Genomic DNA, 27239 nt, shown 5'->3' on the forward strand with positions numbered 1-27239 from the left:
TTATAATTATTTTAATTTTTTCTGAAAACTCTATGTAATAATTTTTATTTTTCCTATTTAGTACAATGGACAGTGACATAAACACATAAAGGACCTGCCCAAAATCACAAAATAATATTAACTGGTTTAACCAGGGTATACCAGTAATTATAGAAAAGTAGAATTCCATTTTTCAATCACAATTGATGGCATAAAATGTTATGTAACTGGCCATTGGGAAAATTAAACAAGGGGCCCAGAACAGCATCTTGAAGAATGCCAACACAGAAGTAAGTGATGTGCAAAGGAAGAAAAGTATTTTAACAATGGTCAGAAAACTGTCAGTGCAGCAGAATCCGAACAAGTTTTAACGAACAACAGGGACTGAGTAAATGCGGTGGGGACTTTAGAACCTTCCCTGACTCCTCTCCTCCTCCTCTTCCTCCTCCTCCCCCTCTCCACTCCCCCACCCCCTCCCTCTCTGTCTCTGTCTCTCTCTCCCCCTCCCCCTCTCCCTCTGTCTCTGTCTCTCTCTCCCCCTCCCCTTCTCCCTCTGTCTCTGTCTTTCCCTCTGTCTCTCTATCTCTCTGTCTCTTTCTCTCTCTTCCTCTGTCTCTAAAAACAATTATAACATATCCTTGGGTGAGGATTAAAAAAAAAGGAAAAGGAAGTTGTCAGTATGCAGCTGGATATTTGAGGATGTGCAGAGAGGCAAGATTTAATGATAATTTAGAACAAAATATTTCAAGACAGAAGAGACCAGGAACACATTCCAGCTTTGCCATGAATTACTTTGATGACCTTGCATACAATTTATTTATCACTGTCACTTCTCTGAGACAAAACTCTGAAACTTAGTCCTTTTAGCTGAAAATTTTAATCAAATGAATATCTGATTATTAGCTGTTATCTATCCAAAGCTTTCTCTCCCAGTTTCATCCTCCTCTTGCCTGGCAATCTGAGAACAAAGATCCCTGGCAGTATTTTTACTGGCATATGTCTTTTAACCTTTTTAAAATCTTCTAAAGTCTAAGCACCTACACACAAATATTGGTGGAATTTTTATTTAAGTGAAGGATCTCAGTGTAATTTGAAGGGGGAAGGGTATTACTTTCAGTCTTTACAATTTCAAAGCTTGGTGCTGCTACTCATACACAGCTGGGTTCTGTACACTGTATCTGCCCACTGTAAATAGATTTTAGCCAATAGATCTATTTTATTTAACAGATCAGAATTCTAAGCAAGTCTTCTACTCTCCCTAAACTCCTTACCTTGTCCACTGGTGGATCTTCAGAAGGGTAGTCATGACTTTCCAGAAGCCCCATCACTACCCCATCAAATGGTGCCACACAATTCTTTTGGGTCCACACCCCAGCCATTACTTGAATCAATTACTGGGCACTCAGCTCACTTCCAATTTCACCACAATGGGCACCATCAGTATTCTCCTTATCATCTTCCATCCCCATTGTGCATGAACACCCATGTTCTCTCTGGGAACACTATAATATTTTTTCAGCCATGCCTTACTTAAGGGACTTTTTTCAATTAGTTATAAATATTTAGCAAATTTTAGAAAAGAAACAGCCACCAGACCACTTTATCTAGATAAACCAACAAATTTGAATATTTTAATCAAATTTTTCTAAAAATCATCCCTAAAACTAGAGGGGAAGTGGAAATCATTTTTAACTTTACTGCAGACTCTTTTGTAGTGTTCTGGCCCCTCAACACTACCAACCTTTTTTTTCTTCTCTTTTTCCTATTGCAGGTTTTATGGCTGGTAGTGGGATGGGATGGTAGACAGAGGATGGAGAGTATACCTCTAGTTTGAAATTTCCTGCCAAGATTGACCCCTATTGAGCCTAGCAGTTTGTAGTCCTATGAGGTTTTACTCAGATATTTATAGTATGAAAAAAGGAAGATGTGTTCTCTTGGGGGGAAAAAGAAAAAAAAAACCCTATCTCAAGTTATTGCCACAAGTATATATTTCAAGTCTTATACTGTGGCACTAGTTACGTGATCTTGTGATTAAAATTTAAATCCCTTAGCATAATTCATTCACATAGAACTTGCTCAATAAATAATAGTTAATAATGGCATACTTTGATGAAATTATGTATGGTTATTATTAATTTTTAACCAGAGAGTGGAAATAATAACCCTCAAGTATTAAACATGAAGAAAAAATTTAAACATGAAAACATGTTCTGCAATTACACTGGAAGAATATGGGAGATGAAGACAGGATTCAAAATCATTGAAGGGATAGCAATTTATCCTTGAATAATCTGACTTCTTGATATAGTAGCACCTTTCAGAGGCTCAATTACTCTTCTTTGGAGGAGCTTAGCTGTTGGCTAGCACTTTGATGTCTAATATTTTTTTATTCCTTTCAATGAGCTTTATCTTACTTGGATCACTACTGCAGTACCAAAAACACACAACTCCTGTTTCTGAATAAAATAAACAGTTCACAGGAGATTTTGTAAATTTTTTTTTTATTGTTAGCAACTACTGAGAAAACAGCCCACCCTTCAAAATTCATAACAACAAAAATTTTAATTACTCTGCCTACTCTTAGATCTATATTCGTTTTTACCATTTAGGTACTTAGTAAAGACAATAACACATTGAACAAGTGAGAATGGGAAGGTAGTCAGAGATTTATTAATTATATTGGGATACTCTCTGGTTAATGGTTCAATATAATGCCAGGTAATATTTTTTTTCCTACATTAGGAGATGGGCAGGCTGCCAACCCCTGCAAGATTACCCAGTTCAGACTTGGAATAAACATAGTAAGAATGAAATCACTTTTACAAACATATAAAACAAGTGAAAATCTTTAAATGAATTTATAAATTTAAAAGATGAAGAAAAAACAGAGCTATGGCCACTTTTTATTTCATTCTTCTATGGTATTATGTTCTGAAAATGTTTCTGGTATAGATATAAAAGAAAACATGTTGTTTATTTGCTGTGCATTGCCCCTGTCAGGTAGTTAATATAGGGTCAGCATGAGGAAGAGGTAAATAAAAAATATATATATGTATTTGTTGTTTAAGAAAATATTACCAGTTTGGATAGAGTGAGTACATAAATAACCTATCAGTAGATTTAATTTATAAACATAAATCCCATATTCAACAGTCATTTTCTAAACCAAAATCTATTGCTGTGCATTTCTTCTCAGTGGGTTTTGCAAAAAAGCTTCCAATTCACATCTCTTTCTTTACACCACCAGCACATCTTGGCTAATCATTTTGACAGTGGCACACGATGCACAGCTCCAGTGTGTTTGAAAATAACTAATGTTATATTAACACCGCATTTATTCATTGTGGATGAGACAAAACTGGAAGTGAGTTGGATATGCTGTCACAGACCTTGACAGATAAAATGGATGGAAGCTTCTCTCCTCTCTTGCTTTGCCTTTATTCCTGGGGAAGAAACATGTGTTGAAGTTTTCAGGATTGAATGGCCTTTACAACCTTGTGTAGTCCACAGTGTTGGAAATGACACCTAAACTGAAACTGAACCACATACAAATGGTATAAAATTTACAGATTGTCATCTTCTCAAGATACTTGAAACACCCCAATGTTCAATTATTAGTAATTGCTGTATTATCACAATAAAGCATAAAAGTAACATTTTCTTCAACTTACAAATCAAACAGTAGTAACAAGGTAAAGAGAGGAAAGTAAAATCAGGCCCAAAGAGGTAGTTAGTGATAAATATGACCAGAATGTCGAATTTCAGTTACTTTTATTATTTTATTAACACTTGCTATTTGAAAAATTAAATAAATGTAATACTGTGTCTGCTGATTAAATAGATTGCGTCAACTTGGCTATATATATCTTACTATCCATTAGGTTAGTCAGGCTTGCTCACAGAGCAGTAGAACACTTTCTAGAAGCTTATAAAGCCTGAGATCTAGTCTGGGAACTGGAACACTATCATGTCTGCCACTTTTTTTTTTTTTTTTTTTTTTTTTTGGAAAAGCAAGTTACAGCCCAACCCAGATTCTAGCAGTAGGAAAATAGACATAATGTCTTGATGTGAGGAGCTGAAAAGCCACATTATAAAGGATTTGACTCATGGAAACATGGAAAATTGAAGCCAGATTGAAGTCAGTCTATCACACTAATCATGTAATTGTAACACCATAATATGATTTTTAAATATTTAGAAAATAATTTCTATAGCTGCCAAATACTCTTAAGAGCTTAGATAGATTATAATACAGTTATTTACATGCATAATTACATGCATAATTAGTAAGAAGGTCATAATTTAAGCTCATAATTAAAGAGAAAAAGGCAGAAGTGAAATATACACTTATAGAGCTTTGATAGGGAATGAACCTTCTGGTACTTAAACAGATACAAGTCATTGAGTTTATTATCCTCAGTAGGAAGAGTATGAAAGAAAACACAAGTAATAGTATGTTAAAACAAGTATATATAAGTTGGTGGGGAGATTTTGCCTTAAAAAAAAACATACAAGGGCATTATGCTAAACAAAATAAGCCAGTCGGAGAAAAATAAATATCACATAATCTCACTCATTGTGGAATATAATAAACAACATAAACTGATGAAGAAAAATAGATCCAGAGACATAGAAGCATCAAACAGACCATCAAACCTCAGAGGGAAGGCAGGAGAGGGTGGAGGGTGGGGAGGTAAGAGATCAACCAAAGGACTTGTATGCATGCATATAATAAGCATAACCAATGGACACAGACACTAGGGGGGGTTGGTGAGGGCATGTGCTGGGGAGTGGGAGCTGATGGGGAGAGGTCAATGGCGGGGGGGAGGAGACATATGTAATACTTTAAACAATAAAGAATTTAAATTAAAAAGTATATTGCAAGCTGAAAGAATGATGTCAGCAAAAATTATTCAGCAAAAATAATAACCAATTTTTTAAAATATACTTTATTGATTTTTTTACAGAGTGTAAGGGAGAGGGATAGTTAGAAACATCGATCAGCTGCCTCCTGCACACCCCCTACTGGGGATGTGCCTGCAACCAAGGTACATGCCCTTGACCAGAATCAAACCTGTACCTTTCAGTCCTCAGGCTGACACTCTATCCACTGAGCCAAACTGGGTAGGGCCCAAATTCTTTTAAAAGGATTTAAATAGGCTTTAAAGACTTAGGAGCACAATCCACCACTTTGAAATTTTGCATCAAATTATGCCAAGCATATGCAAAGAATTGATAAGCAAATGAGTGAATACTAAACAAGTAAGAGTATACATTATTTTAAGATATCTTCTTATAAAACTAGTTCAAAATATTTATGACATAAAATACCTCATGTGCCTTTTTATAGATATACAGGTAACTTTAAAAATGCAAGGTTCTGAGTGATCCAGCTATAACCTGATTGGCAGAAAACTGTGTCAATCAAGGGATAGTTCACCTGGTTTGAGCTTTAATTCCTGGAAATTTCCTTCAAATGAAATAGTCAGTCAGAGAAAATCAAATGCCATATGACCTCACTTACATGTGGAATGAAAAGAAGAAAATAAATGGACAAATAAAATCAAAGTAAGGAGTCATAGCCCTGTGCATCTTTCCAATGCATTCTTTTTGTAAAATATATTTTATTGATTCTTTACAGAGAGGAAGGGAGAAAGATAGAGAGTTAGAAACATCGATGAGAGAGAAACATTGATCAGCTGCCTCCTGCACATTTCCCACTGGGGATGTGCCCGCAACCCAGGTACATGCCCTTGACCGGAACCGGACCCGGGACCCGTCAGTCCACAGGCCGACGCTCTATCCACTGAGGCAAACCAGTTTCGGCCCAATGCATTCTTGATCTCTGATATTAAATATTTCAGTATTTTAAAATATTCGAGGATCTCCCCCCCCCCCCCCCCCCCCCGCCCAAGAGCACACCAGATGGAATATTCTTTTATTATTATTTCAGAGAGGAAGGGAGAGAAACATCAATGATGAGATCGGCTGCCTCCTGCACACCCCACACTGGGGACTGAGCCCACAGCCCGGGAATCGAACCCCTGACCTTTCAGTTCACAGGTTGACACTCAACCACTGAGCCCCACCGGCCAGGCTGGAATATTCTTTCCACGTGCTCTTTCCGCTAAGCTTCGAGGCCCCTTCTTTTGCTTCTGTGACGTGTTTCCCGAGTCCATGAAGCCCAGCTGGCTGCTGCTTTCTCCCTCTGTGACTTTTAAAATAAAGGTTCACTTCTCATTGGGAAAAAAAAAAAAATCAAAATAGACTCTTAAGACACATAGAGTGAACTGGTGGTTGCCAGAGGGGAGGGGAGTTAGGGACTGGATGAAAGAGGTGAAGAGATTAAGTACAAATTGGTAGTTACAAAATGATCACGGGCATGTAATACTTCATGCATTTAAAAATAATTCAATATTTTCCATTTGTCCTTAAGGGGAAGGGGGATTGGAATTACCTAGTCTTCCATTTCCTTAATCAGATATCCTTGCATATTATTGACTGATCACATAAGAGAAAATTCATAGATTGGTAAATTAAATTCCAGAGCCAAATTTACTAATTACCAGGTGTACTAGTTAGTAATGCGGATTTTATAATCAAAGAAAACACGATAATTTCAAGAGAAACATCGAAAGTGCTTTATTCAAAGTAATGTCCATCGCTAGCTACACATTTCCCCATCTTTCAGGTAATTTGTGGATACCGTCCCAATAGAACTTTTCTTGTTTTGAGGCAAACCATTCAGAGACCCAATTTTCTACTTCTTTTTTTTTTTTTTTTTTTATAATTTTTATTTCTTAAAGTATTACAAAGAGTATTACATATGTCTCCTTTTTTCCCCCCCTTGACATTCCCCCGGCCCCTACCCCCCGCCCCCCCCGGCCCCGTGTCTTGTGTCCATTGGTTAATCTTATATGCATGCATATAAGTCCTTCAGTTAGTCTCTTAATCCCCCCCTGCAACCCTCCCCAGGCTTCCCACTGTAGTTTAACATTCTGTTCAATGTTGCTCTGCTTCTGTATCTACCCCTGTTCATCAGTCCATACTGGTCCCCTTTATTTGTCCCAACCTCACTGGAGTAGTCTCAACCTCACCAGGGCCATCTGAGCCTCACCAGGGCCGTTTCAACCTCACCGGGGCCGTCCCTACCTCACGGGGGCCGTTTCAACCTCACCGGGGTCATCCCTACCTCACGGGGGCCGTTTTAACCTCACCGGGGTCGTCCCTACCACACCGGGGCCGTTTCAACCTGACCGGGGTTGTCCCTACCACACCGGGGCCGTTTCGACCTGACCAGGGTCATCCCTACCTCACGGGGGCCGTTTCAACCTCACCGGGGTCGTCCCTACCTCACGGGGGCCGTTTCAACCTCACCGGGGTTGTCCCTACCACACCGGGGCCGTTTCAACCTGACCGGGGTTGTCCCTACCACACCGGGGCCGTTTCGACCTGACCAGGGTCGTCCCTACCTCACGGGGGCCGTTTCAACCTCACCGGGGTCGTCCCTACCACACCGGGGCCGTTTCGACCTGACCAGGGTCGTCCCTACCTCGCGGGGGCCGTTTCAACCTCACCGGGGTCGTCCCTACCACACCGGGGCCGTTTCGACCTGACCGGGGTCGTCCCTACCGCACCGGGACCGTTTCAACCTCACCGGGGTCGTCCCTACCACACCGGGGAAACAGGAAGTTTGGCCCTCTGTCCCCTGCCGGCGGCTCCCCACTAGACAAAGTCTCCAGGCGCCTGGTGGTTGAACATCCAGCACTCCTGCCCTCCACCAAGTGCACAGACTGCCTGTCTGCTGTCCCCCAGCGCCCCACAAGAGACTGGGACCAGTGGGCATGTTTGTGTGCTTGCTGGTACAGCAGTTCCACAGTGCCGGCCGAGTCAGGCCCAACCCTGGCCGGCCCCGGACCCGACTCTACCCCCCGATTGCGTCCCTCCCAGATGCAAGGAGCTGAAATCTGCAGCCTGCTGGGATGGGCTCTGTACTTGGTGCCTCTGCACATCCTACTCAGTCTCAATGCGCTTCTTTCTATGCGAGGAGTTGAAATCTGCAGTTTGTTGGGTTGGGCTCTGTACTTGGTGTCACATCCTACTCAGTCTCAATGTTCTTTCTCTCCTTCCAGTTTTAGAGCTTCCACTGGGCCAACTTTCCCATGGTTCTGTATGATAGGTGTTTGTCTGATATTTGGTAGTTTCCATGTTGTTGTGTGAGGTAGCACGCACAGGTCTCTTCCTTATGCCGCCATCCTGGTTCTCCTGGGTCTGCTTCTTGAGTGTGTCTCTCATGGCTGCGAGCAGTTGAAGTCTGCAATTTGTTGGGATAGGCTGCAAAAGCGCAGGTGGGTCTTTTTGTGCACCTGGCACAGCTTGGATGGGGATGTAAATTGATTAGGGCTGAGACTCAGGGAGTCGCCATGGCGGAGCAAATAGCACTGGCTGAGTCTCCGCAGCCCCTTGACTCTCTGCCAGGGCTTTGTGTCCCCCAGTGCCGGCGAGCAGCTGTGCAACAGAGTCTCCCTCGCTTTCTGATGGCTGCAAGGCCGTGCTGCCTCTCCCCGTAGGGTCTGGTGCCTCATGATCCCGCCTGAACCAGCTCAGTGGATTTGAAAGTTTGCAGAAGCAAAGGCGTTTCTACTTGTGAGTCTGGCACAGCCCAGATGGGAATGTAAATTGCTTAGGGCGGGGTCACAGGGAGTCGCCGGGGCGGAGACTCAGCGGCCCCTTGCCTATCCAGGACTCCAGGACTTTGCGTCCCCCAGTGCCAGCGAGCAGCCGAGCGCCAGAGCCTCCCTCGCTTTCTGACCGCTGGAAGGCCGTGCCGTCTCTCGCCTTGGGGCCTGGGGCCTCAGAGACCCGCCCGAACCAGCTCAGTGGATTTGAGAGTTTGTAAAAGCACAGTCATTCCCTCTTGTGCCTCTGGCACAGCCCTGAGGGTAGGGCGGGGTCACAGGGAGTCGCCAGCGTGGAGGAAATAGCGATGGCGGCGTCTCCGCGCCCCTCGCCTCCCCGGGACACCAGGACTTCTTGTCCCTCGGTGCCGGCGAGCAGCCGCGTGTCAGAGCTCCCCTCGCTCTCCGACCACTGCAAGGCCGTGGCCGCCTCTCCCTGTGGAATCTGGGTCCTCAGAGACCCGCCCCGAGCAAGCCCAGAGGATTCGAGAGTTCGTAAAAAACCGAGAATCCATTTGCAGCCCACGTGGCGTGTGACTGCGTACCTCTGGTTTTGGTGCCTCCGTAGCTCCCACTCAGTCTCACTGCGCTTCTTTCTTTTCCTCCAGTTGTAGATCTCCCACTGGGCCAACTTCCCCATGGTTCTGAGTGGCGGTTGTTTACTTCATAGTTGATAGTTTCAATGATGCTGTGAGAGAGCAGCACACACAGGTCCGCTCCCTACGCCGCCATCTTGGTTCTCCAATTTTCTACTTCTTTGTACGTTTTGAAGTGCTGCTCAGAAAGTGTGTGTGCCATCGATCAGAACAAGTGGTAATCTGAAGGAGCAATGTCTGGTGAATACAGTGGGTGGGTTAATACTTCCCAGGCAAGACCTTTTAACGTGTCTTTAACTGGTTTTGAAGTATGTGATGGTGCGTTATCATGAAGCAAAATTACTTTGTCGTGTCTTCTGGCCCATTCTGCTCATTTCACGATCAAAGACTGGTTCAAATTGATTATTTGTGGTCAGTAGCGATCAGTATTAATGGTTTCACCTGGTTTTAGAAGCTCATAATACACCCTACCTTTCTGATCTTACCAAACGCAGAGCATTGTCTTCTTTCCAAAGCGATTTGGCCTTGCAGTCGATGTTGATGGTGGACCTGGATCAACCCATGATTTTGTGCATTTGGGATTCTCAAAATAAATCCACTTTTCATCATCAGTCACAATTCGATGCAAAAAAGACTTTCATGCCATTGAAGCAACATTTTACTGATGACTTTTCAGTTTTCCATTTGTCTTTCGTTCAGTTGATGTGGCACCCATTTTCCTTCCTTTAAAATCTTTCTCATTGCTTGTAAATGATCAGAAATTGTTTGCTGAGCAATGTTTAATCTTTCTGCAAGTTGTTTCTGAGTTTGACACGCATCTTCATCCGATAATGCTTGTAATTGTTGGTCTTCAAACTTTTTTGGTTGACCTGGATGTTCTTTGTCTTTCACATCAAAATCATCACTTTTAAAGCATTTAAACCAGCGTTCAGAAGTGTTATGCCCAGATTTCAAGATCCCCAAGAAGCCACCAGGGAGCCAGCCAGTCCGATGCAAAAGCAAAGAGTCTTTTATTTTAAGCCCGGGCTTAGCTCCTCTACCTTCCTTACTGACGCAGCAGCAGGTGGCAAAGAGAGAGCAGTCTGATCGAACCAGGGGTTTCATAGAGGGTTGGAGTAGGGGCGGGAGAGGGGACTGTGCCCCCCGCCGATTGGCCAGGTGCGAGCTGGTGACCCATTACACAGGATGTGGTCATAGCGATGGCGTGCACTTCCCTTGATTACCATTGGTTAGTCCAGAGAAATGGTGGGTGTGGCTAGCAGAGGCTCCTTCCGAGGGGGAAGGAGCCTTCGCTGAGCACATGGTTCCATACAAAATGGAGGTCCCTTAATGGATGGGAAGCCAGCCACTCGGCTCCCATGCAAGGCCTGCCGCCGTGGGCGTCACCGGGAGGCGGGCTGCCCACCACCCCACCTGGCCCTTGGGTCGCCCGCTGCTCGGCCCGAAAGTGACTCGGAGGCCGAGGAGGGCGGCCCGGGTCCTTCTGGGCGTCCGCGGGCCTGCGCCTATCTGGTCAGGCGCTGCCTCGGCCATGGCTGCCCGTCATCCTCCCTGCCGGATGCCTGCGGGGCCACGTGCCCCGCCGGCCCTTTCAAGAAGTATCTTGAGATGGAGCATGTTCACCATAAGCTTCCCGAAGTATACAATAACCTTCAGCAGCACTTTTCTTCAAAATAAAGTAATGAATTAAAACTTAACACAAATGCTCTTTTTTTTGGCATGAAATTCCACATTTTTAAGCATAAAAATATCTATGATGTTAACACCTTTAGCAAATTTGACATGTGAAGTTTTGAAGCTTGCTGTCAATACAACAAAATAGCATACATATCAAATCGCATATACCAGGTATATCAACATATGTGTAACTCCATCTATTGAAAAAAATCTGCATTAGTAACCGGTACACATGGTATTTACACTAGAAGTAACTTAATTTTTCTTTTTCTTTAAACTGTAGTGCTCCTTAGAAGCCCATTGAAAAATTATATCCTACATCTCATCTCCTCTGGTATATTCTTTCTCAGAGTATATAGTTTTGATTTATTTACTTATTTATTTACTTATACATGTGAAGGTGTATTGATAGAAACTTGCTCCATTTTGTGTATCTGAGAAAGTCTTTATTTTGCTTTGATTCTTAAGTGATAATTTTTTAAAATATGGAATTATAGGTTGATGGTTGTTTTCTCTCAGCCCTTAAATATGTTTTTACTCTCTTCTAGTTTCCATACTGACAGTGCAATTTAACTGTCAACCTGATTATAACTTACCTTTAGGAAATCTATTATTTTCTCTGGAGAAATCTGTTATTTTTGTTCTTGCTTTATTTTTATTGGTATTCTGAAGTTTCCATATGTGTCTAGGTGTGGGTTTCTTTGTATTATTGCTTCTGGAGATTTAACTGAGTTTTCTGAATCTGAGAATTTATAAAATATTTACATGCGTAATCTCATATATTGTTTCCCCTCTTTTCTCTATTGTTTCTTGTTGATTAGATATGGGTTGGAACATATCCTTCTATTTTCCATGTCCCTTAACATTTCTTTTATATACTTCATCTCTTCTTCTCGATACTAAATTATCTTTAATTTATTATAATTTATATTTTTGTTCATTAACTATTTCTGCTTTTTTAAATTTATATTTTATGTTGCTTATTTCACTTATAATTTATTTTATTTTAATCTGTAAACTTAGCTGCATTTTTCATATCTGCTTAATCATTTTGATGGTATTTTGCTACTTAATAATATTGTGATATATCACACATACTCAGTGTTCTGTAGCTGATCATTCTAATGACTCTAGGCTTGGCAAGTATAATTCTGAATTCATTGCTTTTTCTAGCTATTATTTATAGTCCCTTGTTTTCTCATGAGTTTCTTATTTTTATCATGAGCTCACATTACTTGCAGTTTTAACAATGTACATTCTGAGTCCCTGTTTTAAGCTATATTACTCCAGAGAGGATGTGGTTCACCTCTGCCAGGTAGTGGAGGGTAACAAAAAAATCTATACCCACTTTAAATTAATCATCAGCTTATTTATTTTAGAACCTTAAGGTATTGAGTAGTCTGGTCCAAAACCCTTGTGAGAGTGGGCTTTTCTTAGAAATTGGAAGGAGAGCCCAGTGTGAGGAAGTCTCTCTCTCAGCAAAGTGGGAATCTGTGGTGTATTTGTGTTTTACTGATTTATGCACTGAAGGTGAATTATGGTTTAGGAACCTCTGAACCAAGCCGACCCTTTTTCCTAGCCTTAGGTTTTGTCTCCTGATCCCAGTGAAAAACAAGCTCTAGAAGTCTCCATAAATTAACACATGCCCCCAGGGTAACTAACAGATTCTTTGTAAATTTCTTTCCCTAGATTTATGCTTTCATGCTGCTTTTGGCCTCTGATTTATCCACAGTTTCTTTCCAACACAGTAATACATTAAAAAACATAATTCTTGTACTTTATTCAGTATGTTTGCAGTGGATCATTTAAGATTTAATTTAGCTTAATAGTATGAATCCAGATGACCTAATTTTAAAATACAGAGAAATATTGTATATTTATTTATTTCATCACCTTTTAGAAGTGTCCATCTCAGCACTTCATTAGATATGCAATAGTTCGTTCTGTCCTCTATGAACTATGCAATTACCTATGCTTCCATTTTTTCTTAAGTAGCTTTCACAGTGAAAGTCATTTCCTTTTATGGCATTAGGCTACAAGTGGCAACAGATGCACTCACATGTAATGAAGCACAAGGCCCTAATTTGGCATTGCTAGTCAAGAGTTTCCTCTTATAGGAGATGTCACTTTTTGCACTCAACAAGCTCTTCTGCTAAATTAATCGTTGGTTGGCATTTATGTCTACTTGAAACTAGCTTGCCACTTTCTCAGTATGGCACCATGACAACCTAACAGATGGGCCCAAGGACAGGCATGCCAGATGATCTGAATGACACCCAGGTTTAATATTATAGGATATATTCCCATCCTCAAATATTGACATAATGACCCACAACAAATGTGTATATTAACAAATCGACAAAATGTCTGCCATTTTAACCTTATATAAATATAAATGTTTAAAATAATATTTCCAAGTATATGTCACATTTATATTTAAACTTATGCATATGTCTGTCCAGAGAGCAATTAAATGAAATTGAGGCCAAACAGAATTCCAAAGATTTTTAGAATTATAGAGGATATTAAAGGCACCTTCCTTTGGACAAAGCACTGAAATGTTTAAAGTCAGCTACTTGGTTTCTTCTTGCACAACTTTCCCCCTAATATATTATTTCAGTTACAGACCAGTTTTCTGTCCTACTCTAAGGATACTGTGTATCTTTTGGCTCCTGCTCTACTGTATTTTAGATTCTTCACTTTGGCTTCACTTTTGCTTATTCTTTACTACCTGTCTTTCATACTCCTATCTTTCAGGATAGCTTTTACTCCTTTAGATAACTCCAACATCTAAAAATCTTTACTCTTCGTTGTCAGTCTAGGTGCACCTATTTTAACATTATAATTTATTATTATTTTTATTTTGTAGCATTACTTTCCCCTTTGAACTCTGATGTACTTAATCATAGCTTCCAGTGTTTGGCCAGCTTGCATTACTTGTAGTTGTTGTGCCTACACCTCATTTTTATTTTCACTTGTTTGGTTTTATGCCTATTGTTACTCTTTTTTAAAAAATATATTTTTATTGATTTCAAAGAGGAAGGGAGAGGGAGAGAGAGAGAGAGAGATAGAAACATCAATGATGAGAGAGAATCATTAATTGGAGCCTCACAAGGGGGATCTTGCCAGCAATCTGGCATATGCTCCTGACCAGGAATCGAACCATGACTTCCTGGTTCATAGGTTGACGCTCAACCAGTGAGCCAAATAGGGCCAGGCACTGTTGTTACTGTTATGAAGAAAGTTCAGGTTTATACAGTTATCATATTGTATGATTATTAGAATTAGTGAATTTGGATTTCCACTACACTTCTATAAAGTTTTATCATGTAGTTAAAAAGAAATGTACACAATAGTTTATCATAGCATTTTACTTTAAAAAGTTAAGGTTACATGTTATTTTATAGGAATGTAAGTAAATTTCAGAAAGCTTAAATGTTCTCTGTGAATTCACCCAAGGATCTTCTTAAGAAGGCTTTTAGTCCTTCCTTGTTCACACCTTCTGTAGAGTCTTTCCAGGACACTTATACATACAGCTTATACTTATATAAATAGGTATGAGTTAACTTTTATTACCTATATTAAATTTCCAAATTGCTTGAGAGTTTGGCATGTAATTATTGCCTGATAAGTCCCAATATTTTCTTTAAAAATCATTTAAAATGATTCTATTAAATGGCAATTAAATATGCCCACGAAGCATAGTGGACACTTAGAGTGAGAGGATGACATATAATTATCCAAATGTAGCCTAGCTATGTTGAGCTCTTGACTCTAGCTCAGATCAAATTCTTCTTCTCTGTGAACCTCTGGGATCTTTAGTGGTTCAATTTTTCTTCTTGAATTTAGGTATTTTTACAATAGTGTATTGAATGACTTTTGGCTAGCCCAATTTTGTTATGCTGAGTTTCAGAAATGCAGTTTTATTTGAAGATTATGCTTAACTAAGACAGTGGAATATTTCCTACACGAAGCCAACAACCCACTGATCTAGCTCAACCCTGTAACATTACCTTAGTGCTGCATTGGGCTATTGCATTCCAGGAGCTGGACCTCACATCTGTAGTCTCAGAATTTTTGCTTTAATTATATTAAGAAATGATCGGAATCTTAAATGGAATGCTCATTGACAGTAACAAAACTCAAAAAGGCTGATAAAATTTCTATGACTATGAATTTATATACAGTTAAACATGATGTTTAAGTAGATTGATATCCATAATTACCAATTTGCTTATTGTCTTCTGGTGGGCATATTCACATAGGAAGTCTAATTCTAATCAGAAGATTTCTTAGTGAAGCTGGAGACAGAGGAATGTTTTTCTGTGTTCTTTTAGGTAATAACCAATCGGAGGCAGCCACAAAGAGAGATATAATGAAACAAAGTTTATTATGTTCACAGATCCTAGAGAGTGTATAGCATGTCTGCGCTACCATTGATTCTCATGGATTAACTTGTTGTTTCAAATATATTAATAATTTTATTTAGGCTACTCTCAAATCTTGGATTAGGGACCCATTTGTGTATTGTTTTTAAATTGAATTTACTGGGGTGATGTTGGCCTTCTGTGTCTTTTAATAATACAGTAGAGGCCCAGTGCACGAATTTGTGCATGGGTGGAGTCCCTCCACCTGGCTGGCAATCGGCGCCAATCAGGGCCATCTCGCCCAGTCCCTATCGGCTGGACCGCTGCAGCAAGCTAACCTACCAGTCAGAACATCTACCCTCTGGTGGTTAGTGCACATCATAGCAACCAGTGGGTCAGCCACTTAACATATTAGGCTTTTATATATATATATATATATATATATATATATATATATATATATATAGACTAGAGGCCTGGAGCACAAAAATTTGTGCACTCGGGGGAGAGGGGGTCCCTCAGACCAGCCTGTGCCCTCTCGAAGTCTGGGACCCCTCAGGGGATGACCACCTGCTGGCTTAGGCCTGCTCCCTGGGGGATTGGGCCTAAGATGGCAATCAGATATCCCTCTGGCAGCCCGGCAGCCCTCGGGGGATGTCCACTTGCCACCGGGGACCAGACCTAAGCTGCAGTCTGACATCCTTAGCGCTGCTGAGGAGGCAAGAGAGACTCCCACCACCACTGCTGTACTGGCAGCCATCAGCCTGGCTTGTGGCTGAGCAGAGCTCCCTCTGTGGGAGTGCACTGACCACCAGAGGGCAGCTCCTGCATTGAGAGTCTGTCCCCTGGTGGTCAGTGTGTGTCATAGTGACCAGTCATTCCCAGTCTTTCTGCTGTTAGGGTCAGTTTGCATATTATCCTTTTACTATATAGGATAGAGGCCTGGTGCACGGGTGAGGGCCAGCTGGTTTTCCCTGAAGGGTGTCCTGGATCAGGGTGGGGGTCCCGCTTGGGTACCTGGCTAGCCTGGGTGAGGGGCTGATGGCTGTTTGCAGCTGGTCACACCCCCTTCAGGGTGGGGGTCCCCACTGGGGTGCCTGGCCAGTCTGGGTGAGGGGCTGAGGGCCATTTTCAGCTGGCCGGTGACTGAAGCTCCAGCCTCTCCTTTTTTTCTTTTTTCTTTTTTTTATTCTGGGATTTATTTACCTTCTATAATTGAAACTTTGTTGCCATCACTGGAGCTAAGAGCTGGCTCCGTGGCCACGGCTGGCTGAAAGCAGGTATCTGGGGTTTGTTTAGCTTCTATAATTGAAACTTTGTTTCTTTCGGAGCTCAGAGCCAGGCCGCGGCACGCGGGGAACCTTGGCTTTCTCCATCACTGGAGTAAGCAAGCCTCCTGCTCGCTTCAGCTGCATGGCTGCCGGCCGCCATCTTTGTTGGCGGTTAATTTGCATATCGCCCTGATTAGCCAATGGGAAGCATAGTGAAGGTATAGTCAATTAACCTTTTTGTCTTTTATTAGGACTAGAGGCCCAGTGCATAAAATTCATGCAAGGGGTGGGGGGCGGGACCCCTCAGCCTGGCCTGCACCCTCTCCAATCCGGGACCCCTCAGGGGATGTCCAACTGCCGGTTTAGGCCCAATCCTGCAGGACCTAAATCGGCAATTGGACATCCCTCTTGCTATCAGGGACCACTGGCTCCTAACCGCTCGTCTGCCTGACTGCCTGATCGCCCCTAACCACCTCTGCCTGCTTGCCTGATCCCCCTAACTTCCCTAACTGCTCTCCCCTGCCAGCCTGATCACCCCTAACTGCCCTTCCCTCCTGGCCTGATTGCCCCTAACTGCCCTCCCCTGCCACTCTGATCGTCCTTAACTACTCTCCCCTGCCGGCCTGACCACCCCCTAACTGCTCTCCCCTGAAGGCCTGATTGCCCCTAACAGCCTCTACCTCAGCCCTCGCCACCATGGCTTTGTCTGGAAGATGTCCAGAAGATGTCCAGTCTAATTAGCATATTACCCCTTTATTAGTATAGATTGTAACTCACAGCGTGGAATGCTTGGCACACTATTTCCCTCCAGCCCCTGGTCTTGGAGACTTCATGTCCTTCCAAGGCTCTGCTCACCCACTTCAGCTGCCACACGAAGTAAATTGGATCATGTGTATGGAAACCCTTTGCAGGCTCCATGGGTGTGTCTTTGCTGCAGTTCCGATTACTCCAATATAAGGAGAGACACCTCATTATCAGGTAACACCATCGTGGTAAGACCCCTGCTCAGCCTACTGCAGTGGTTTTAAATAGGCCATGGGTTGCTCTAGATCAGCGGTTCTCAACCTGTGGGTCGCGACCCCTTTGGCGGTCGAACAACCCTTTCACAGGGGTCGCCCAAGACCATCCTGCATATCAGATATTTACATTATGATTCATAACAGTAGCAACATTACAGTTATGAAGTAGCAACAAAAATAATTTTATGGTTGGGTCACAACATGAGGAACTGTATTTAAAGGGCCAGAAGGTTGAGAACCACTGCTCTAGATGGTTAACTCAGTGGATAGAGCCATGGCCTGTGGACTGAAGGGTCCTGGGTTCAATTCTGGTCAAAAGCACATTCCTGGGTTGCAGGCTCAATCTCCAGTAAGGAAGTTGCGGGAAGCAAATAGATTCTCATCATTGATGTTTCTCTCTCTCTCTCCCTCTGCCTTCTTCTCTGAAATCAATAAAAATATATTAACAAAAATAAAAATAAATCGGCCATGAATCAAATGTCACTGCTCTCCATCCATTCAGTTCCCTCACACCCTCTTTTTGTTTTTGCCTCCCACCTCCCCCCCCCGACACACACACTGCTGGGGTCTGTAAAATGGGGTCAGGATTTCTACATCAACCAAGGGCAACACTTCCACCTGGCCCTCCATCCCCTCCCATCTCTGTCCCTAGTCCTGTGGGGCCTCTCTTGCCCCCGCCTCCATCTAACTTGGTGGGCCCTGCTCTGCTCCCTCCTTCTGCGATCTCCTTTCTGCAGCCTCCCCCTTTATCCTCTGGGGGTGGAGCTCCCCAAAGGCTGTGCAAGGTGGGGTGGAGCGTGCGGGGCGGGTGAGGTGGTACCGGCAAGACAGTGCAGGTGGGGCTGTGCAGGGCGAGCCCTGGTGGGGCCTCGGAGGAGAGCTGGGGTGATGGGTCACGGGGAGGAGGAGGGAATCATGTGGAATCTGTCCCATGGGAGAGGCACTGGGCTCCTCGGCTGCCCTCACCCAGCAACTTTTCTAGGTCCCTGTGCAGCTGTCGCCCTCTGCCCCTCGCTGCCTCCCACTTCCTTTCAAGTTTTGGACTAGGTTTCTCTGGCTCAGCCTTGTCCCCCTCTCTGCTGTGATCCCAGGAGCCTGAGGCCACTCTTGGCCTTGGGCAGGCACACCTAACCCATCCCTCTTAATGGTGCTACCCACTCCCCTGGAGTAGTTAGTGAAACTTAACAAATAAAAAGAAGCAGCTCCAAAGATTATAAATTGCAGACTGAGAATGCCACAGGCTGCAGAGGGCTGCGCAATCCACATCTCTCTGATCACGTGTAGCAGCCTCCTGTGCCACCCGGTCCCTCCTGGCTCCTGCCCCTGTCCACCTCTGCCATGGGGCTCAGGGCCAAACCCTGGGGGCTTCCTGAAGGCTCTCACCTCACACCTCACTTTCGAGTCCAGCCCACCAGTGCCTGCAGCAAGCCAACCTATCAGTTTAGGTGTCTGCCCCCTGGTGGTCAGTGCGCATCATAGCAACTGGTCGAGCTGTTGAACTCCTAGCACAGTGATGGTGAACCTTTTGAGCTCGACCTGTCAGCATTTTGAAAAACCCTAACTTAACTCTGGTGCTGTGTCACATATAAAAATTTTTTGATACTTGCAACCATAGTAAAACAAAGACTTGTATTTTTGATATTTATTTTATATATTTAAATGCCATTTAACAAAGAAAAATCAACCAAAAAAAGGAGTTTGCATGTCACCTCTGACACTCGTTTCATAGGTTCGCCATCACTGTCCTAGCAGAACTCTGGTCGAGGGGACAATTTGCATAATAGGCTTTTATTATATAGGATTTTTTTTTCTCTCAAAGGGAAAATTGCTCCTCTCTTCAAGTGTGTTAATTAGGAGAGCTTTATTGACAAAAATAGCAGCAAAGGGGAATTAGATGATAGATATTATGTATATATTTCTTAATTGATATGTATTTTTTTAACATGTGCAACTTGCATTATTTTGCAACCTAATTGAGGCTAAAACTTTCATCCTAAACTTTTAGTTTACAACTACCTCATTGTTTCTGAAATTCAATGCAATGGATCATTGAAGCCTTTTAACTTTGCTAAGTTCCATGCTCTCCAGCCAGCTCCCTGCAGGAGGCTAATAGCCAAGCCCCAAACCCTGCATTTCTAAAAAGTCAAATTTTGAAAATTGGGTTAAATATACTCTTTATTTTGTCTACAAATCTGAGTGAAAGATTTATCTCTTAACACAGAGTTATCTTAGCCTTATTACCACATTCTTATCATAAATTCATTCTTTATAGCCTACTCTTCCTATATCAGGTCCCTGTTGATTTTCTTGTATTTTATTAATAGGCACATCAGACATCTGTGGTTTTTATTTCTAAATAATTTCTAAAAACCAGTTGCTGGCTTTCACTTCTAATAACTATGGGCTAACCATCAATATTTATAATTAATCTTACCAACTTTGATCATTCTCTCCTTTAATCAAGCAAAATTTTCTTTATGATACCATTGACTTGGGTTCTCTAAGACAAAGGAAGCATTTGTATACACTATTTGATATTAGGCTAGTTTTTTTTTAATTAGTGCTTTAGAGGCCTGATGATATCTTCAACAGCAAGAACAACTTATATGTACTTTCTAGCCATTATCTCTTTTCTACAGACTGAAAATGCCGAGTCTAGAAATTACCTCCTGCTGTGGAGAAAGTTCTATCAATGCATTCATTCTTTGACCTTGACTATTGTCTAGATGTTCTTTGTGAATTAAAAATGTAACAGCTCTTTTGAAATTCATATATGTGGTTGGCATGTGTCCCCTTTCTCACCTGTGCAAAGGAGCATTAGGACACCCAAGTGTAAGATGAAAATGCTTCACACAGATGTACATAATCCAAGTAATTCCTCACCTGGTAGGAAAAGAAAAATCAGAGTTTTAGAATAATACTGCATTTTCTACCATAAGAAATAATACCTGTCTATAATTATCTCACTTAGTAACTGCAAAGAAAACAATAATTTTAAGAAATATATAAGGAGAACATTTTGAGGTAATTTCTAGGGAGAACTTTAACTTACAGGTACAGCAACAATGGCCACAGCTTTTTTTTCTTCTTTCAATCTTTGCTTTTGATAGATAGTGGTGGGCAAAAGTAGGTTTACAGTTATGAGTACACGAAACAGAGTTTATTCTTGCATTATTTATTAGTCATTGTATTATTTATATGTATTACAACTGTAAACCTACTTTTGTCCACCCCTGTATTCAATCTTATAGTTTTGCCAGTGGTCTCTTGATTCCCTTACCCTTTCTTTGAAAAAGAAAAGAAACAAAAACAATGAATAAAACTACACATAGGCACAAAACCTGCAAGCACAGTCTCATAGTAAATGCTAAAATTGTTCCATTCATATGTTCTTATTTAGAAGTAGTGGATCTTATTACTGGAAAGGACAACTCGTATTATTGCATGAACTCAAAAAGAGTCTGGAAGCCTTGCTAGAAATAAATGATAGAGTTGCAAAATGGACACTCTGCTAGGTAAAAACCCAGACGTGTCCCAAAGAACGAAGCAAAGCTAAGAGTTCTTGGAGTAAAAAGTACATTTTTGAGAATTATCACTTATGCATTCTTAGCTTAGGATTGGTCCAGGACCATTATCAGTCAGATATCAAGCAGTCAGGATGATGGAAACTAGGTGATCTGGAAGGTGGTTGCTGGGGGTCTGGTCACATCCTGATGGTCTAGAACAGTGGTTCTCAACCCTCTGGCCCTTTAAATACAGTTCCTCAAGTTGTGACCCAACCATAAAATTATTTTCGTTGCTACTTCATAACTGCAATGTTGCTACTGTTATGAATCATAATGTAAATATCTGATATGCAGGATGGTCTTAGGCGACCCCTGTGAAAGGGTCGTTCGACTGCCAAAGGGGTTGTGACCCACAGGTTGAGAACCGCTGGTCTAGAGAATGTATGTCAGGTGGGTAGTCAAATGAGTATCAGGGTAATGTATGCCAGAGGGGTAGTCAAAAGGGTATTTAGAGGTCTAGATATATGTCCAGACATTGATGGTAGACTGGAAAACTCAAAAGAATTAAGTTTTCAGGCTAGTTAAAACAAGAATGGAGCCTTTACTCATGCCTCATTCTTCATAATGTTTATATTTTAGCAGCTTGGCTAAAATGACTCCATTGTATATATTCCCTGTCTTCACTCATTCTCAATATGTAATTGATATCATGGGTATCAGAACGTTCCATCCTTTTCCCAACATTCTGTCAAATAAAATCACACTGAGTATTATAGTTTAGCTAGCTTGTGGAAGGATTATATTTAGGAAACTAAGAAGTTAGATTCTGCTGTTATTAGTGACACTAGAAGAAATTTCTTCTCTTGAAATCAACAGCACTATCCTTGTAACTCCTTATTATTTTACCTTTTATTATAAAAATGCAACAATCTAACCATCCCTAATTAGACTGAATGCTCCTTGAATACAGAGTCTGCAAATTGAAATCACCCACAGTGACTTACATCTAGAATGAGCTCAATAAATATTTGTTGTATAAATGTCTAGGAAGCAATAAACAAGGATCATCTCTGGCTGAGGTCAAACAAAAGGTAATATGGTATAAGCATGGGACACAAATTTGCTATCTAAATTGAACATGTTCAAGTTTTACCGGATATTCAGATTTCCAGTAAATAATATATAGAACCATTGTACATGATGTTAGAGAACTCTGGCCAAGCAGATAGCTGTTAACTTTGAATAACTGTGACAGAGTCTTAACCTTAGCCAGTTGTGTGGCTGTCCTATGCCTTGACATTGTCCTCCCCTAGTATTAAAGAGCAAGACGAGGTGATATGAGTTTATGATAACCATTTGGGGAGCCCATCATAGTGAAAGATCCAGCAATAAAATAAATCAGGAGTCTTAAAGCAAGTCTTAGCTTAGGCTAAGGTCTCTGACAGGTTACCTTCTAAAATCTAGATGGAATGGATTTGGGTAGGTAAATTCCTACCTTGTAGGTAAATTCAATGAATGTATTTAAATAGACTTTCTGAATTTGACATTTGGTAGCTATAGTCCTTTAGAATTTTGGAATGAGTTAACAAAGGGTGGGTGCAAATTAAGAAAACTTGGGCCTTGGCAATGCCTGAAGGTTTCTTCGCCTTATTTTCAGAGGTGCTTGCTGTGATCCAAGCTTACCTGCTTTGGTGGGCTGCATTGGGCTAGAATGTTGTGTGGCTACCACTGACTGAAATTAACCCAGAAAAACTCTTTTTGTTTCTGTGAGCAGGAACATGGAAGACTCTATTGAATCTTGAAAAGCATATGCTGTTTATTCATTTGTTTGTTTGTTTTCTACCCATGTGAGCAACTATTTTCCTGGTATCACTTGAAATACTATTACTCCTAAAGCAAATCATTAGTGCACAATGAACCTTCTTGAAAAGATATCCTATATATATATATATTATTTGTTCAGTAATAACTAAGAGGAAATATTACACACATGACTGAGAGAAAATTTTTATAGAACTGTGAGAAGATTGAGACCTAGGGAACCAAGGTGAAGTGGTCTTAGATTTTAAGATGATTAGCCTTTGTTATTTCCTGGTCACTTGAAGAATTAAAATATGGCAGGAAAAATGGGATAAAAAGGAGATAGACAAAAAAAAAATGACTTTTCCAATTGGAGATATAAATATATGCAATTAGGGAGTTTGGGGAGGAAGTTGTCAGGGAGTTCTCTGAATATGATGAGTTTCGTGTATATAAGTGTAAGAATACCTCCTGTCATGGAGCAGGCGTTGGGGTGGGGGTGGTCACACATCTCATTTGAGGTTCAATCACAACTATATGAGAAAGTATTAAAAATGAACTTTAGAAAATTCTACAACAGATAGATATGCCAGACACACATAAAAGAGTGTTGTATGCCCTAACCGGTTTGGCTCAGTGGATAGAGCATCCACCTGCAGACTCAAGGGTCCCAGGTTCGATTCCGGTCAAGGGCATGTACCTTGGTTGTGGGCACATCCCCAGTGGGGAGTGTGCAGGAGGCAGCTGATTGATGTTACTCTCTCATCGATGTTTCTAACTCTCCTTCCCTCTCCCTTCCTCTCTGTAAAAAAATCAATAAAATATATTTTTTAAAAAATAAAATAAATAAAATAAAAGAGTGTTGGTGACTGCTAGAAAGGGCCTACAACAGGTATCCAATGCTCAGAGTAAACATAAAAGGAAACTAGGAGACAGGACAAGATAGATGAGGAACGGATTCCCTGAAAATTGAATAGAAAATCCCCTTCACATTATGCTATGGTGAATGCTATGTGTCACAGTCATCGAAGTTCATGTCCTAGTTGGGGAGTTTAACATTCTAAAAATAGAATGTATGGGTCTTAAACTCTGTTGAATTCTCCAAGTCAATGGTGTTGCCTCAGGTACTTACATCTGCCAATCCTGAATAAAAAAAATCAAAGACCAAAAGTCTAAAGTGTATTAAAGAAGGGAATGCTTACTGGTCATTTTGATGTAGGTAACTAAAAGAAGAGTTTTTTAAAAAAATTAGTTGTAACATGGTACCTTTACTAGTTGTAAGTAATATATATATATATATATATATATACACACTAGATGCCCGGTGCACAAAAATTTGTGCACTCGGGGGGAAGAGGGGGGGTCCCTCAGCCCAGCCTGTGCCCTCTCGCAGTCTGGGACCCCACAGGAGATAACGACCTGCTGGCTTAGGCCTGCTCCCGGGTGGCAGAGGACAGGCCCAATCCCTAGGTGCAGCCCCTGGTCGGTCTCAGAGCAGGGCTGATTGGGGAGTTGGGGCGCCGCCCCCTGTCATGCACAGAGCAGGGCAGATAGGGAGGTTGTGATACCACCCTCAGTCACGCTCAAAATAGGGCCAATTGGGGGGTTGGGGCACCGCCCCCTGTCACACTCAAGGCAGGGTCGATGGGGAGGTTGCAGCGCCACCCCCTGTCATGCACAGAGCAGGGCCAATCAGGGGGTTGGGGCTCTGCCCCCTTTCACTCACAGAGCAGGGCCCATCAGGGGGTTGAGGAGCTCCCCCCTGTCACTCACAGAGTAGGGCCTATAGGGGAGTTGGGGCACCGCCCCCTGTCACACACAGAGCAGGGCGGATCAGGGGGTTGGGCGCTGCACCCTGTCACACTCAGGGCAGGGCCGATGGGGAGGTTATGGCTCTACCCCGTCACACACAGAGCAGGGCCCTTGGGGGGGGCAGGGTTAGGGCGCCACACCCTGTCACACACAGAGCAGGGCCGATCAGGGGGTTGGGGTGCCTTCCCCTGTCACAAACATAGCAGGGCGGATAGGGAGGTTGTGGCCCCGCCCCCGTCACACACAGAGCGGCAGGGCAATCAGGGGGTTTGGGCGCTGCCCCCTGTCACACTGATCCCGGTGCCGGGAGGCATATTACCCTTTTACTATATAGGGTAGAGGCCTGGTGCATGGGTGGGGGCTGGCTGGTTTGCCCTGAAGGGTGTCCTGGATCAGGGTGGAGGTCCCGCTTGGGTGCCTGGCCAGCCTGGGTGAGGGGATGATGGCTGTTTGCAGCTGGTCACACACCCTTCAGGGTGGGGGTCCCCACTGGGGTGCCTGGCCACTCTGGGTGAGGGGCTGAGGGCTGTTTAAAAACTGGCGGGTGACTGAAGCTCCCAACCTGTCCTTTTTTTCTTTTTTTTTTTATTCTAGGCCAGCTTTAGCTCTGAGGCTTGGCTCCAGCTCTTAGGCCTCAGCTGCTGAAAGCAGGTATCTGGTTTGTTTGGGTTCTATAATCGAAACACTGTTTCAACTCTAGCTCTGAGATCCTGGCTGGCTGAAAGCAGGTTTCTGGGGTTTTGTTTAGCTTCTATATTTGTAACAATGTTTCAAACTGCAAGCTCAAAGGCTGGCAGCGGCAGGCGGGGAACGTTGGAGTCCTCCGTCACTGAAGCAAGCAAGCCTCCTGTTAGCTTTAAACTGCCTGGCTGCCGGCCGCCATCTTGGCTGGCAGTTAATTTGCATATTGCCCTGATTAGCCAATGGGAAGGGTAGCAGAGTGACACCAATTTGCATGTTTCTCTTTTATTAATGTGTGTGTGTGTATATATATATATATTTTTTTTTTTTAAAGAAATCTGCTTAACACTATGTGAATTTTTTTTTTTTTTGCCTTAAAGGTAAAATATGTTTCTCTTAGATGAACACTAACTTTGAAAAAAGTCTAAATTTATTCACAAATTCTAGTATTAAGGGACTTCAGAGTCCAAAATATAATTGTTAATTTGGGAAAGTTACCTCCAAATGAATGATTGACATTGTTTAACTGGAAAAAGAAAATTTGATTAATGTTATGAGTTTTTCTCTCCATAAATCCATGAATTGTGCATCATTTCATGTGTCTCCTGCTTAGACTCTGCATGCTCTCCTCAGCTAAATGTTTGTGTGCCCTTGTAATTTCTCACTTTCCTTTCTGGACTAACATGAAGCTATGATTTGATCAGTAAAAATTTACACACACTAATATGATTATTATAATTAGTAAATTACTGTACTGGAGAAAAAATGGACTTTAAGTAATTACACCAAATTTTTATTCTTGATTATATATGCTTAATCACTAATTTATTTTCTTATTTTATCACTAGAGGCCCAGTGCACGAATTCATGCACCAGTGGAGTCCCTTGGCCTGGCCTGCGGGATCTGGCCAAAACTAGCTCTCTGACATCCCCCAAGGGGTCCCAGATTGAGAGAGGGCACAGGGCAGGCTGAGGGACCCAACCAGTGCACGATCAGGGCCAGGGAGAGACACAGGAGGTTGGCCAGCCAGGGAGGGGCCACAGGAGGGCTCCAGGGCATGTCTGGCCTGTCTCGCTCAGTCCTGATTTTCCAGACCCCAGCAGCACGCTAACCCGGCAGTTGGAGCATCTGTCCCCTGGTGGTCAGTGCATGTCATAGAGAGTGGTTGAGTGGCCTTAGCATATCATTAGCATATTATGCTTTGATTGGTGTAACGGCTGACCAGACACTTAGCATATTAGGATTTTACTGTATAGGATGATTTTTCTCTTTTATGACAATTTGCATTTCACACATATTCCTTGTTTTTTGAGTTGATTTACTGTTGCTGTTGTTATTATTATTAGTTCTGTATTTTAAGAGTAATTTCCCCTGACTCACAGAAAATAATTTTTTTTCCATTCAAAAAGCAGAAATTATTGATCTGCATAGTTGGAAATCAACTATAGATAAAGATAAGGAATGTTAAACATAGAATTGCTGTTTCCTAGTAGTTAGGACAACTCTTTTACACCTCTTTAGAATCTTGTATATGTTCCAAGCAGTAAAGACAAGGAGATTAAACAGTTTTTCCATTTTTACAAATAACTTCAAAAAGTAATTTTAGGAGATTTATTACTGTTATTTTTAAATTAAAAATAAAAGATGAAAATAGTACAAGCCATTTTTTAATTTTAAAAAATCTTATTTTTTTTTTAACCTCTGAGACTTTCTTACCTGAATAACTCAGTTAAAATAACATGATTTTATTTTATGTTAGGAAATTTAAGGAAGGCTTCATGGGAATATAGTTTTAATCTATGTTAATAACTGCCAGAATATGGGTGAAATGCTAGGATTGACTACTACACAA

This window comes from Myotis yumanensis, unplaced genomic scaffold (genome assembly GCF_028538775.1).
Source record: "Myotis yumanensis isolate MYYU_CA2020_CCGP unplaced genomic scaffold, mMyoYum1.0.hap1 SCAF_6, whole genome shotgun sequence".
Classification (NCBI taxonomy): Eukaryota; Metazoa; Chordata; class Mammalia; order Chiroptera; family Vespertilionidae; genus Myotis; species Myotis yumanensis.